The 14979-nt window shown below is 48.1% G+C and overlaps 1 long non-coding RNA gene across 1 annotated transcript; it reads right to left on the bottom strand.

The window, feature by feature from the left end:
- Positions 1-5593: 5593 nt before the first annotated feature.
- On the bottom strand, positions 5594-11415 carry LOC148125011 (uncharacterized). The gene is made up of 3 exons (XR_015744622.1): positions 11211-11415; positions 6682-6756; positions 5594-5697 (listed from the first exon to the last, which is right to left on the bottom strand). It is a non-coding gene; the product is annotated as an uncharacterized LOC148125011 (long non-coding RNA).
- Between the last annotated feature and the right edge of the window lie 3564 nt (positions 11416-14979).

Raw genomic sequence — 14979 nt, forward strand, 5'->3', positions numbered from 1 at the left:
ACCTGGTTAAGCCTGTAGCATTCAAGCAGCCAAGATATGCCCTTTAGTGTTGCACTAGAGGGGCAACAGACATACATTTCAAAGCAAGTCGTGTTAAGTATAAATGCTCTTTTTATTTGCTTTACGGATGTTGTGCTAAGGGCTGGTTCTATCCTTTGAAACAGGAAGGGGAAGAAACCCAGAGGAGAAGGTGCCAGTTGGCCAGTGCTCATAATTCTTAACTACTTCCTCTGATACACAACAAGGCAGCAGTCCACGGCAGCTTTACAACTTTTAAAATGTTGAGTTGTTCTTTTTAAAATAATCCTCTGGAAAGACGAGCATGAATAGATGTACAGTGGTTATTCCACCCAAAAGAAGCAGGATGTGTCCCCAGATGTTGATACGTGGGAATGCTGGCTGGGGAATTCTGGAAGTTGAAGTCCACAAGTCTTAAAAGTTGCCAAGTTTGGGGGACCCCCCCCCCCGGCTTAAAACGCACTCTGCAACAGCCCCTTGGATTCAGCACCAGATGGCAGACTTCGTCCACAAACAAACAAGGACCAGCACTCCAGAGAAGCCAGTTTGGATAAGTTTCCAGGAAATATTTCAAACCAAAAGGGCAGAAATTTCCCTGGATACAGTTTACCTTAGAGCCCAGAGGAGGTGGGATATGGAGAAATCTGGCTCTGTGATACCAGAGATTTCATAGGGCTGAATGGACAAGAGCGAGCTTAGAAAAAGCGCAAAGCAACAAAGATATTAAAAAGTGTGGAAGCAAACCATGCAATGAATGCTTAGGGGAACGAGGGATTAAGGGAACTAGGTATGATGTCAAGCACAGGGAATCCAAAGTCCAGGCAGTTCAAATGGATAGATAGATAGATAGATAGATAGATAGATAGATAGATAGATAGATAGATAGATAGATAGATAGATAGATGATAGATAGATAGATAGAGGTAGTGATAGAGATAGAATAATAGATAGATGATAGATGATAGATAGATAGATAGATAGATAGATAGATAGATAGATAGAGGTAGAGATAGAGATAGAATAATAGATAGATGATAGATGATGATAGATAGATAGATAGATAGATAGATAGATAGATAGATAGATAGATAGATAGACAGACAGACAGACAGACAGACAGACAGATGATAGATGAGAGATAGATAGATAGATGGATAGATAGATAGATAGATAGATAGATAGATAGATAGATAGATAGATAGATAGATAGATAGATAGATAGAGATAGAGATAGAGATAGAGATAGAGATAGATAATAGATAGATAGATGATAGATAGATAGATAGATAGATAGATAGATAGATAGATAGATAGATAAGCAGGCAGGCAGGCAGGCAGGATCCGAACTACTAACCCTCAAAGAGCGTTGGCAGTAGATAGGAGTTGACAGAATTTGTGGTGGTCTGGACACCAAAAGATGGAACTAAAATGCTAATCAAAGCTACTTGTTACATTACAACAATTAAGTAAGTGTAAATAAATTACATTGCAATAAGGAAAGCAGAATCGAAATATAGAAACTAATATATAAAGATGCATGCCAAAGAGTTCTGCCATTGCTGCAGGACTTGGAGCAGTAAAATAAGAGAAAGAGAGGCCAATATTTAAGATGGTGGAATAACTGACAGAGAATATTATGTCCAATTTTGTAACTTTTGGGCAGTCAGAAATGTGTGCGTAATCCATTTCCATTGTCTTCATTTCCCAGCCATAAGTACCATATATATAACTCAGAAGAATACAAGCATCTGCAAAACCCAAGGAATCTCCTAAGAAATTTAATATCTGCAGTACCTGCCCAAATAGAAGACATTAAATTATCAGGAATACACCAATTTCCATATCAGGAGGTTTAAGGTTTGAGAGCGTAAAGGCAAATGGAATACCATTTGGGAACGCCTGTCTGATTACTTGCTGAAAAACAGTAGCATTTTTAATACATCATCATCTTTTAATGACCCCATCATCCCTTCCGGGGTTTACTGGCCGGATTCCCTCCCTGTCACCAGTGCGGAGTTAATATTCAGCAGATAGATTCTCATCGTGCCCAGAGAGAGAGAAATATCAGCCTCTCCCTAGGATTGAATTCACAGCCTCCTGATTGTTGAGGCAAGAGCTTCACCTGTAGGCCACCACACCACTCCTGCATTTTTAATACACGGCCCAATAAATAAAAAATACGCACACCAGAATTCATAAATGGGTCAGGAGGGTGGAAAAGCCACTTACTACAGACCTAAGAATTCATCAGTAACATTTCTCCTAAGATTTTACCCTTTCAAGTTGCAACTCGGGTAGAGCTCTGAAAAAGCTCCTTGGAGATGAGAAAAAAAAAAAGAGAGACTGCTCTTTTTCCAGTCCTGCTAGTTTTTTGAGCTGGAAGGTGTGACAGTTGCGGCCTCTGCACACACCTTTTCCCGCCCTTAATTACAGCCACCCAACCTCTATCGAGTTGCACAAGGACAGCTCTTCTGATGGCTTCCTCTCTTGAGCCAACGCAACCTGTTTGATTAGTTTTAAGGCTAATAACACTCATTTTTAACATTCTGCTGCAGTGCGCTGTGAAGGGCTTTGGGGCAATTGCTGTCTTTTGGCCAACTAACTTTAGAAAATGTAAAGTTTACAGGTTGTTCCCATGAGGGTAAAATGGAGGAATGATAGCTGCATATGCCACATGGGTATTTATTTACTTATTTAGTCACATTTAGTACTAGCAGGATACCCGTGCTTCACTACAAAACTATGTGATTGGGCTTAGTTTTGGGGGAAGAAAATAAAGGAGAAGGGAAACGCTGCCTCTGCCTACCAGCATCCATCGGTATTCGTCTTGCTAGTGTCCTCTCAGTGTGTGAGATAGCTGAGGGCTGTTTGGAAACTGAAACAGTATTTGCTGTGTGAGCAAGGAGACAGCAAGGAGCCTGGGCGTGGCTTAGCTCAACTGTTCTGTACTAAAGCTGTTTGGTGCTGCTGTGAAACTGAAACTCCTCTCCTCTGGTTGTGTTTTGCATTTGGGACAGATTTCTTTCCAGGTGGGGAGGGGGAGTCGAACTCCTTAGCATCAGAGCGTGTTAATAATAATAATAATAATAATAATAATAATAATAATAATAATAATAATAGAAATACTCTAAATGCTCTGATGGTCATTTTGAAAAATCCTTTCTTAGTGAGCCCCTAGAAGCCAAGAGGAACATACGGTTCCAATTTCAAGTTTGTAGGCTTGACGGTTCTGGAGATTTTGTGATGATGCGTGAGGGGTATTTCGGTTTTATACAGTATATACAGATGTATTGGAGATCCTTTGAGAGCTATATGCAATGACATTTCATTTGAATGCATTCTGGGAGTTGAAGTCCACAAGTCTTCAAATGCTGGCTGAGGAACGCTGTGGAAGTCCACAAGTCGTAAGTTGCCAACGTTGGATACCCCTGATCTCAATCTAAGGAATATTTAACCTACTCTTCTGCAAAGTCTCACGAGTGCTCTTAAAAAGATCCCAGGGCAAACCACCGTGATCTCACACACACACACGACGGTTTCAGTGCAAATGACACAAATTATACGCCATTTCGGCCCCGAGCAGTTCCCAGCAAATTAAATCACCTGCCGAATCTACAGAGAGGCCGATGGTTGCTATCCATTTCCATTTTGCCACAAGAGACGATGTTCAGCTTCCTCTTCAGATGTCCAGAGATTCCTTGCACGTTTCACCACCGTGTACTTTGTGGTTCTGAAGGCTTGCTCCGCTGAGCAACTTTCTAAGTGCTTGTTCTGTTTCTCTGATTGGGTTTCGGTTTGTGTTTTGCTGCCGTGTATATATATATATATATATATATTTGCTACCTTGTATTATAATTATTGGATTGGATTGCACTCTAGCATGCCATGCGGCCTGAACAATATTTGCCTGCAAAATTGTGAGAGGGAGAGAATTTACTGACTTTCTCAGCTGCCCTGGAAAGACCACCCTTTGGGGGCTGTGGGGAGAAGGTGGCCAGAGCACCGATGTAGGGATGTTGCAAACGGTTGCAAAGGCGAGGACTGTTTGCAAGTTGCTTTTTTGTCTTTCAGGGCCACATCCAACGCTCACTTTATGAACGGCTGTTAAGTCGAGGGTGACTCGTAACGGATTCTGGAAGGAAGTGTTCCAAATTTCAAACGGGGGCAACGTCGCGTCCGACGAGAGGCACATAAAACAGGGCTTCTTTGTCGATGTGGTGCCAACGCTGAGGCTCTTACTATTTTTATTTTTTATTTTTATTCCTGGCTGCCTGCAGGGGTCTCTCTTACAATGCGGTGACCCAGCCAGCGTTCAGGCCCTGCATCGATTGTGTGTCCATTAATCTTTATCTTTTTGGCGCGCTCATTCATGGGAAAAGCCGAGAACAGATAGAAGCGCATCAGAGGGCATCTGAGGACAGCGGCTGGGAGGGGCAGCTGCTTGGGCTCTCTCTCTGAGAAGCAGAGCTCTCCCCCCCTCCACACACACACAGACACACACACAGACACACACACAGCCTCTACTGAGCATGCTCCCTGGCTGCAGCTGAAGGACAAGGCGATGCACAGGAGCAGTTCTATTCCCCCAGCTAGCAAAACAGATTGCGCCAATAAGCGCAGCAGAGCTGGGGAACAGCTTGTTTGGAGGAGGAGGAGAAGGAGAGGGATGTGCCCACAACCCAGCCAACATTGCCTTGAACAATGCACAAAGCCATGCCCTTCCCCTGCCCTTCCCACACCCTTAGATGGGGGTCACAGTGGAGATTTTATTTGGGGTGGCTGGGTGACAGCTGGGTGTCCCTCTGCCTTTCTCCAATGAAGCCGCTTCGTGTTTACTCTGCAAAGCAGGGAGGGACAAAAGAGATTTATTTATATTTTTTCCCCCCTTGTTTTGAAAAGCATGGATGCATCTAATTGGTCCTCTTGACCCCTGGCAGGTTAGGATGGGCCTTTTTTTATGGTGGGGGGTCCTCCTTGACGGTTGAACAAGAGGTTTTGCAGAAGGGAAGCGTGCAGTGACGCATTCCTCCTTGAACGATTTCCAGAGAAGATAAGGCAAGGCGCCATTGTCAATAATGGTCTTAAAATGTAAAAAAAAAATTAAAAGAGAAAGAGAGAGAGAGAGGGAGAGAAGGGGAAAGCAGTGGAGAAAATAATAATAATAATAATAATAATAATAAGAATAAGAAGAAGAAGAAGAAGAAGAAGAAGAAGAAGAAGAAGAAGAGGAGGAGGAGGAGGAGGAGGAGGAGGAGGAAGAAGAAGAAGAAGAAGAAGAGAAGAGAAGAGAAGAAGAGAAGAAGAAGAAGAAGAAGAAGAAGAAGAAGAAGAAGAAGAAGAAGAAGAAGAAGAAGAAGAAGAAGAAGAAGAAGAAGAAGAAGAAAGAAGAAGAAGAAGAAGAAGAAGAAGAAGAAGAAGAAGAACCAAGTCAAAAGCTGAATACAAAAAAGAAGTTATTGAGAAGTGAATTGAAAATTGGAAAAGCAAAGCTATGCATGGCCAATACCTGAAAAGTATTGAAGGCAAAGCTGACCAAAAGCTTACTTGGAATTGGTTAAAATCAGGAATACTGAAAAAAGAAACTGAAGGCTTTATTTTGGCTGCTCAAGAACAAGCCTTAGCCACAAATTGCATGAAGGCAAAGATTTAGCATGTCACCACCAACAGCAAATGCCGCCTCTGTAATGAGAAAGGTGAAACGGTTCAACATTTAATCAGTGGGTGCAGCAAAATTTCACGAACTGACTACCTAGAACGACATAACCGAGTTGCTAAAAATCATTCACTGGAAACTGTGCCAAAAGTCTGGATTTGAGTATAGTAGCAACTACTGGGAACATCAAGTTGAGAAGGTTCTGGAGAATGAAAAAGCCAAGATCTTGTGGGACTTCAAAATTCAAACGGATAGGCCCACAACACACCTGGCATAATAATAGTTCAAAAAGAAAAAGATTTGGTTCATTGACATGGCAATACCCGGTGATGCATGAATTGAAGACACACAGCAAGAAAGAAAGAAAAAATCACAAAGTATCGGGACTTACAAATGGAAGTTGAGCTACTTTGGAAAAAGAAATCTTGTGTTATCCCAATTGTGATTGGAGCCCTTGGAGCAATACCTAAAGGGCTGCCTCGCTATTTGGAAATCCTGAATTTATCAGACTTGAATACCCTGATTCTACAAAAAACCCACCGTACTTGGAACAGCTTATATCCTCCGACGCTACCTGAACAGTTCCTAGGTTCTTGGTTAGGACTCAAGCTGTTGAGCTACCAACCATCCCCAAAGGCCGTGAATCTCACTAATGATTAACCAATAATAATAATAATAATAGTAATAGAGTGGCTACCTAAACGGAAGCAAGCCAATGTTTAGAATTCTTTTCTCCAACCTAATTCCCATCCTGGCTTAAAATAATATTGCTAGCAGGTTGCATGTTCCCTCCTCTACAGGAACTGTCCTTACTCTTATTTTATCTTCACAGGACTCCTGCAGGAAAGTGGCCCTTTAAAGATTAATGAATGTATTAAAATCACATGATGCCACGGATTAGATTCCATTGCACGATTAGGTTGAGAAATGAGTAACTGCAATAAATGGGAGTTGAAGGGGAAACCGGGGGGGCCCAGGGTACATTTTTCCAGCTCCAACTTTCTGTGTACCGTTTGTCTTCTATTTCTGCTTTAAAAAGCTTGCTAGGTGATTTGATCTCTGTTGCTTTCAAGGACGTTTCGGAGCTGTGGGAAGCAAAACACATCATATAATGGGCTATATTGACACAACATACCGATTCAACTGTTGCAATAAACATGGTTTGCTCTGCAAACTTGATTTTCGGAATCTACATGACCAAGAACCGTGGACTTGATGATCACACTCTGGATCTGTAGGACGTGCTGCGCCAGGGCTTCTTCCAACTTAGCAACTTTGAAGACGTTAGGACTTCAGTTCTCAAAAATGCACTGCCTAGAATGCACAGCCTGACTCTGTGGGGCTCTTCGCCAACCCCCCCCCCAAACTTTAACCTTAGACCAGTGATGGCGAACCTTTTTGTTGTGGTTGTACCAAAAGGGTGTGCATGCTGGCACCCACAACGCAACTCATCCTGCATTCCTCACTGCGCATGCACATGCAACACCCCCACTCCACCCCTCACCTGCACTGTGCATGCATAGTGTGCTTCCCAGCCGATTTTCGGCTCGTTTGCCCTCCCGGAGGCTCGAGGGAAGCCTCTGCAGCCTTGGGAGGCCGAAAAACAGGCCCGTTTGGGCACTTCTGGTATTTCCAGTTTTTCAGCCCCCTGAGGCTGCAGAGGCTTCTCTTAAGCCTCAGGGAGGGCGAAAACGGCCTCAAACGAGCCGAAAATCAGCTGGGAGGTGTGCGCACATGTGCAGTGCAGGTCACTTTGCCTGGGGCTCGTTTGCCCGCACAAAGGGCTTTGCGCGCCACCTGTGGCACGCTTCTATAGGTTCACCATCACAGCCTTAGACTGTCTACTGTTGACCTCACCCCATTCCCAAGAGGTCCATAAGGGAGGTGCATAAGAGCACCAACGTGCCTACCATCCAGTGGTGAGGTTCAAATTTTTTTACTACCAGTTCTGTGGGCGTGGACTGATGTGCATGGCAGGGGAAGGATACTGTAAAATCTCCAGTCAGAGGTGGGATTTGCTGGTTCTCTGGACTACTCAAAATTTCCACGCCCAGTTCTCCAGAACTGGTCAGAACCTGCTGAATACCTACCTCTGCTACCGTCCCTGTCTTAATGTCCCCTTTTATTCGTATCCCCAGATTCCCAGACAAATTGAGTCGGGTGGGTCGGGGGAACGACTCAGATTTTCAATTAAGGCAGCCAGGCCTGCATTTCTTGAAGGAGGGAAGAAGAGAGGGGAGGCAGGGAAGGGAGGAAGAAAGGAAGAAAAAGGAAGGAAGGAAGGAAGGGAGGGAGGGAGGGAGGGAGGGAGAGAGAGAGAGAGAGAGAGAGAGAGAGAGAGAGAGAGAGAGAGAGAGAGAGAGAGAAAGAAAGAAAGAAAGAAAGAAAGAAAGAAAGAAAGAAAGAAAGAAAGAAAGGACTCTATTCCATTCTACTTACAGTGGCAATGAATGCACCCTAGGAAGAGCTGAAGGACCAGGTTAAGGCAGTCTGTTATGGGGGAAAAATGTATTTATGGGGCCACTGGGAGTCAACACCAGCTTGATGGCATGTAATCAAATCTCAAGGCTTATGCTTGGTCCCAGCTACCTTCTTACACAAGCAGACCCGGTTGTGTGGTTAGTTACTATTACACTAATTGACTCTGAAGTGTGGTTTTGCGTTCCCATTTCCAGAAATCCAGATGGTGCTTGTCTTGAGTTTGGATAAAGATTTGATTAAAGACGTGCCAGGTTGAGATGGTGGCCAGTTTTCCTTCATCGGGGGGGTGGTTGGTTTCCTGTGGCTGGTTTGCCAGCCTGGCGCCCTCGGCCATTAACCAGACCACCATATTTCCCTCACCCGTACCCCGGAAACATAATGTGTCATTCCAATTACAGGTACGTCCTCGACTTGCAACAGTTCGTTTACTGTTTAAAGTTACAACGGCACTGAAAAAAAAAGTGACTGATGACCGTTTTAGGACGGTTGTAGCAGCCCCTCGCTCGCGCGATCAAAATTTGAATGCTTGGTAACCGGTTCATACTTACACTTAATTGGACTGCCATTTGTCTGAAATGGTCTAGGGCTGTGATGGCGAACCTATGGCAGGCGTGCGACAGGTGGCACACAGAGCCATTCGTGCCGGAACGTGAACTGCAAACTTACCTCACTGCGCATGCGTGCACCTCACAGCTGATTTTCGGCTGGTTTGAGGCCCTTTTCGGCCTCCCAAAGGCTTGAGGAAGGCTTCTGCAGGCTTTGCAGGCCGAAAACTAGCCCTCGTTTCATCACTTCCGATATTTTTGGAAAAACAGGAAGTGACAAAACAGGCCTAGTTTTCGGCCTGCAAAGCTTGCAGAAGCCTGCAGAAGCCTTCCTTAAGCCTTTGAAAGACTGAAAATCAGCTGTGAGGCGCAGTGCAGGTAAGGGGGCGGCGGGGTGTGTGGTGGGGATTGCGCGTGCATGTGTAGGGGCTGGGGGCGTGCGCGCATTGCCTTCTGGGTGCTGGCACACAAGCGCACGCGCAATTTTTGGCACAGGAGCCCAAAAAGGTTAGCCACCTCTGATGTAGGGTCCCCCGCTTGGGCAGGGGGGTGGGGGGGTTGGACTAGATGACGTACAAGGTCCCTTCCTACTCTGATTATCTGTTATCTGTTACTTATGACCGTTACTGTGTCCCCAAGTCAACCGCGATCACGTTTTGCCAACCAGCAAGATCAGCCAGGAAGCCCGATTCACTTAAGAACGGCATTACTAACTGCAGTGATTCGTTTAAGAACCGCGGCAGGGGGGAAAAAATCGTAAAATGGGGCAAACTCGCTTGACAAACGTTTCACTTTAACCCCAGAAATGTTGGGCTCACTTGTGGCGTAAGGCTTCCTGCCTGGGCAGGGGGTTGGACTAGAAGACCTCCAAGGTCCCTTCCAATTCTGTTATTCGATTCGATTCGATTCTAGAATTATTGCGGTTAGGTCGAGGCGCACTATTTGCACTATTGATGTATTCAGATTTCTATCCTTTCTTTCTTTACACCACTCAGGGCAAGGGTGCAGAACACCCCTCCTTCCTCTAACAATCCTGTGAGGTAGGCTAGGCTGCTCCCAATCTGCTGGGTCCTTATCCTGCACCTGACTACACATCTAACTGATATGTCTCGGGAGATTCTTAGTCATCCAGGTTGTCCCAAAGGTGTTTTTTTTTTTCTAGCTGACTTTCTGGTTTCTTGAAGACGTTTCCTTCTCATCCAAGAAGCTTCCTCAGTTCTGACTGGACTGAAGAACAGAAGAAGCTTCTTGGATGAGAAGCGAAATGTCTTCAAAAGAAAAAAAAAACCAGAAAGTCCAGCTGCCTCTTGAAGAAAAAAAATCACCTTGGTCGGATTATTCTTCTGCCTTGTTTTCCGGAAGTTTGGGTGAAGAACACATTCTCTCTCGTCCTATGTGCCTTCACCACAACCCTGTAAGGTAGGCTTTGCGTAAATGTTCATAAGCTTACCCTAGAGGGGTTGGGGAACTTAGGAGACCAAGGCCACCATATTTGGAGAGTGTTGGGGTTTGACAAGGCTGTGTGTTTGTTAACGGCTGATTCTCCAAGAAGCTTCTGGGATGAGAAGTGAAAAGTGTTCAAAAGAAAAAGGTGTTTTTTTCCAGAGGCAAATGGACTTTCTGGTTTTTCTTTGAAGACCTTTCACTTCTCACCCCAGAAGCTTCTTCAGCTCTGACTGGAGGGTGGGGAAGGGAAGGATTTTTATTCAGCGGCCTGCAAGAAGTATCAATCCTTCCCTTCTCCACCCTCCAGTCAGAACTGAAGAAGCTTCTGGGATGAGAAGCGAAATGTCTTCAAAGAAAAAAAAAAAACACAAACCAACCCAGAAAGTCCACTTGCCTCTTTAAAAAAAAAAAAAAGGCCCTTTGGGGATCTAACTGACACGTCCAACTGATGATTGATGGTCCTCGGAAGAACCAAAAATTTTGGGGTGTCTATCATTAGGCAGAGAAGCCTCAACGCCTGGCGATTTCACGGGGGAATGTCCATGTCGCTGTCCGTGCAGCCGTTCAGAAGCAGCCTTCACCTTCTGGGGAGGGGGGGGCGTTTTCCCCATTCCCCAGCCCAGCCTACAGACCAGAGGTTCCTTGTGGTCTCCTTTTCCAAAGGCCTGTCTTGGAGGCAGGGAAAGTCAGCCTCCAGCTGCAATTTGCTTGAGGCCCCATGAAGGAAACCCTCATTCGAGCAAGCCTAGACTAGCACTAAGGTGTTTCCCCACCATTCTCCCCCCCCCGCATATCTCTGGCTTCTCCCAGCTTCCCAGATAGACTGCCCCGAGGGGGTGGAAGCTCCATTTCGCAAGCCGAGGCGCTCCCTTGTTTTTCCCTCCACCTTTGCCAGAAGGGGAGTCCCGGAGGAGACCGGCGGCTTGGAGGGGGGCGTCGCTGCTGCAGCCCCTCTACCCCTCTTTTGCAAGGCAGGGCCGTCGGGGCGGCGGCGGCGAGGACAGCGGCCCCTCCCGGCTTTGCGGGCAGGCAGCTCGCAGCCCGGCAGCTCGCAGCCCGGGTCTTACGTGCGCGCCGAGTGTCCCGGGCGGCGGCGGCGGCGGCGGCTGCATCGTGCGCTCGGCTCCTCGGCGGCGGCAGGGACCGGCCCGCTCTTTTGTCACCGCGCCGCGATCCTGCACGTCCGCAACTGCCGGCTGGCAACGGGGGGGCAGGGGAGGAGGGGAGAGAGGGAGGAGTGATAGAGAGAGAGAGAGAGGAGGAAGGGAGAAAAGGGGAGGGAGAAAGGGAGGGGGAGAGAAAGAGGAGGGAGGGAGAAGGAGATAGAGAGAAGGTGTGGTAAGGGAAGAGGGAGGGAGAGAAAGAGGGAGAGAAAGAGAGGAGGGAGGAGAGAGAGGAGAAGGAGTGATAGAGGGAGGAGTGGTAGGGAGAGAGGAGGAAGGGAGAGAAAGAGGAGGGGAGGGAGAAGGAGATAGAGAGAAGGTGTGGTAGGGAGAGAGGGAGGGAGAGAAAGAGGGAGGGAGAGAAAGGGGGAAGGGAGGGAGAGGGAGAAGGAGTGATAGAGGGAGAAGGTAGGAAGAGGAGGAAGGTAGAGAAAGAGGGAGGGAGAGGGAGAAGGAGTGATAGAGAGGGGTGTGATAGGGAGAGAGGGAGAAAGGGAGGGAGAGAAGGAGGGGTAGGGAGAGAGGGGAAAGGGAGGGAGAGAAGGAGGGGTAGGAGAGAGGGAGAAAGAAGGTGTGGTAGAGAGAAGGTCTGGTAGAGAGAGAGGAGGGAGGGAGAGAAAGAGAGGATGGAGGGAGAGGGAGAAGGAGTGACAGAGAGAGGAGTGGTAGGGAGAGAGAGGAGGAAGGGAGAAAAGGGGAGGGAGAAAGGGAGAGAAAGAGGGAGGAAGAGGGAGAGAAGGAATGGAGGGAGGGAGCCCCCCCGCCCCCCCATAATTCCAAGCTCTTTCTCTCGCCCTCCCCCCTCCTCGTCCCCCAGCCCTGATCCTCGGAAGACCCCGAAACTCCCGGCCACTTTGCTCCCCTCCTTAAGCAGCCCGTGGACGTCGCTCCCCCGCCTCTAACCAGGCATGCGGGGAGCCCCCTTGGCTGCGGGGATGCGGGTCTTGAACTCTGCGAATCGGGCCAACGCGTCGTGGGAAGGCGGTCACATCAGGCTAGCCCCGATTGGGGCGCAGGGGGAAGCAGCCCAGGTTGGCGCCGCCCGTTGCTCGGACCCAAGGCCGCCTCCTCTTCTCCCGGGTCAGCGCAGGATTTAGCCCGGGCCAGCCCGGCCTCTAAGCCACGATTTCACCTTCCCCATCTTAGCCTTAGCCGGGTTTGGCTCAGCTTTTCCTCGCTGGCAAAACCCGCCAAAGCCCGACACGCCGCATTGGACGCGGGAAACCGAGAAGGGAGCAAACGGGTCGTGGGAACGGGGCGGCGGGGGCGGCCGCGCGCCTTGCCCAACGCTGCGCACAAACACACACACACGTACAGCGCGCATGCCCGGCGGACCGCTCCGGGGCCGAGCACGAGCACCCGCCGAGGGTTCATCCGAGGTAAGGCGGGAGGGGGCCAGCCCACCGCGTTCCCGCGGCCCGAGCAGCGCCGCCCTCCCTGCGCGGGGCCGGGCCGGGCTGGGCAGGGAGGGAAGCGCCGGCCGCAGTGCGTAGAAGAGGTTCCCGCGCCGCGGCCGATGCGCGGCCCCGAGGGCGGCTGGGAAGAGGGAAGGTGCAGCCCCGTCGCCTCTCCCCTCCGTCCCCTCCGTCCCCGTCCTCCCGGGAACCGTCGCCCCTGCCGACCCCCACCCCAGATTTCCAGCCTGCCAGGATTGCAGCCCCCCTCTTCCTCCATTGCCCCTTCCCTTGTCCTCACGTAACCCCCCGCCCATATTTCCAGCCTGCCAGGCTTGCAGCCCCCCCTTCCTCCATTGCCCCCCTCCCATGTCCTCCATTGCCCCCCACCCATATTTCCAGCCTGCCAGGATTGCAGCCCCCTCTTCCTCCATTGCCCCCCTTGTCCTCACCCCCACCCCAATAATTCACAGCCTGCTGGGCTTGCAGCCCCCTTCCTCCATTGCCCCCTCCCATGTCCTCCATTGCCCCCACCCATATTTCCAGCCTGCCAGGATTGCAGCCCCCTTCTTCCTCCGTTGTCCTCCCCCCCCACCCCATAATTCCAGCCTGCTGGGCTTGCAGCCCCCTTCTTCCTCCATCCCCCCAAAAAACACAGGCTCCCACCTGCCCATCGCTCTGCGATGCAGCGCCCACCCCACCCCGTTGGACGAATGTATCCTGGGAATCCAGCCAGCTATGGCTTTTCAGCCCCCACAACTCCTCCGTGTTTTAGTAGGGACCCCCCTCCTCGCCTTTTCCGCCTTGCTGGGTGGGGCCGAGGAGGGGCTGTCCCTCTGGAGCTGGTTTGGCTTCCAGGCAGAGACCCCCCCCCCACCCGGAGGGGGGTTGTTGGTGCTGCAGGGTTGTGTTTGTTTGCGTCCCTCTGTAAAACCCGCAACCGTAACTGAACTTAAAGCCACCAATGGCTCGAAACCAGAACCCTGGCCTTAAAACTGCATCTTAAAAACTGTTTTTTTTTTTTGTTTTGGGTGTCTTGCAGGCCCGGATGCAGAAACCATAATGGGCACTTGCTTTACGTTCTGTTGATCGCCCGCTATTGTGGTTTGTTAAATACCGTTTGGGGATGAGCCTGTAAACAGCCGCAGGAAGCTCGTTCGCGTTTTATTTTATTTTCTTGTTTTTTTTACTAAATCATAGCTTGTTCACAGATAAACAGATAATCAGAGTTGGAAGGGACCTTGTAGGTCATCTAGTCCAACCCCCCCCGCCCAAGCAACTCCAAGCCGCGATTTCCTGTCTGTCTGTCTATCTAATGCAGACTTGGGTTTGCGCGATCCATGTTTAATTTAACCGTAGGCTAATTGCCTGGGTTCACACAGCAGTGAACGCTGGGAGGGGAAATTTCACCGGCAATGTTGATATTAAACTGATTTCTTACAATAAGTTGTGCTCTGCCCCTTTGCCGGCTTCACACGAGATTCTTGATGGAACAAATTAGAATTATTACTAAAAATGAATATAATGGTACATTTTCTCCTACTAGCGTTTATTCTTTTGAAAGGGATTTTTAGGCCAGTGAATTGTCTGATTTAGGTATAAGCCAAAGAAGCTATTTATACAGTTTGGGGCCTCATAATCTGAGGCCACCCCACCCCAATTTTTTCTTCCAGAAATTTTTGGCTTCTGGGATTTCATATGGCTCTTTAGGTCCTGTCGTTTTAAAAATACGTAGCAGACTATATTATATGTAGCTTAGGAATGGTTTTATAGGTAATTAACCTGCTAAGCCTTCATTTCTATATTTTCAGGTTTATAATGAAGAGAATATCTGAGAGCAAATACAAGAAAAAAAAGGCAGCAGCAACTTTAAATAACTCGCTGTTATTTATTTATATCCCGCCTTAATTGTGTTTACAAATAACTCAAGGCAGGGAACATATCTAATAATCCTTCCTCCTATTTTCCCCACAGCAACCCTGTGAGTTAAATACAGGTCATTCTTGATTTATGATCACAAATCGAGCCCTAAATTTCTCTTGCTAAGCAGGACAGTTGTTAAATAGGTTATTTTTGCCCGATTTTATGATTTTCCTTGCTTGATTTCGCAGCTTCTTCCTTCGGTCAGATTTCTAAAATATCCTTTTCAAGGTGTGGTGGTGGCCAGAATTGAACACAGTGCTCCAAGTTGTGTTCTCCTGATAGCTTCCTTTTTCATTCCGTGCTTAATGTAATTCGCCTTTTTTAAAATAACTTCGGACATTTCCCTAGGAGCAAGG

The sequence above is a fragment of the Pseudonaja textilis genome, chromosome 9, assembly GCF_049901715.1.
Source record: "Pseudonaja textilis isolate UNSWEBS1 chromosome 9, rPseTex1.2, whole genome shotgun sequence".
Classification (NCBI taxonomy): domain Eukaryota; kingdom Metazoa; phylum Chordata; class Lepidosauria; order Squamata; family Elapidae; genus Pseudonaja; species Pseudonaja textilis.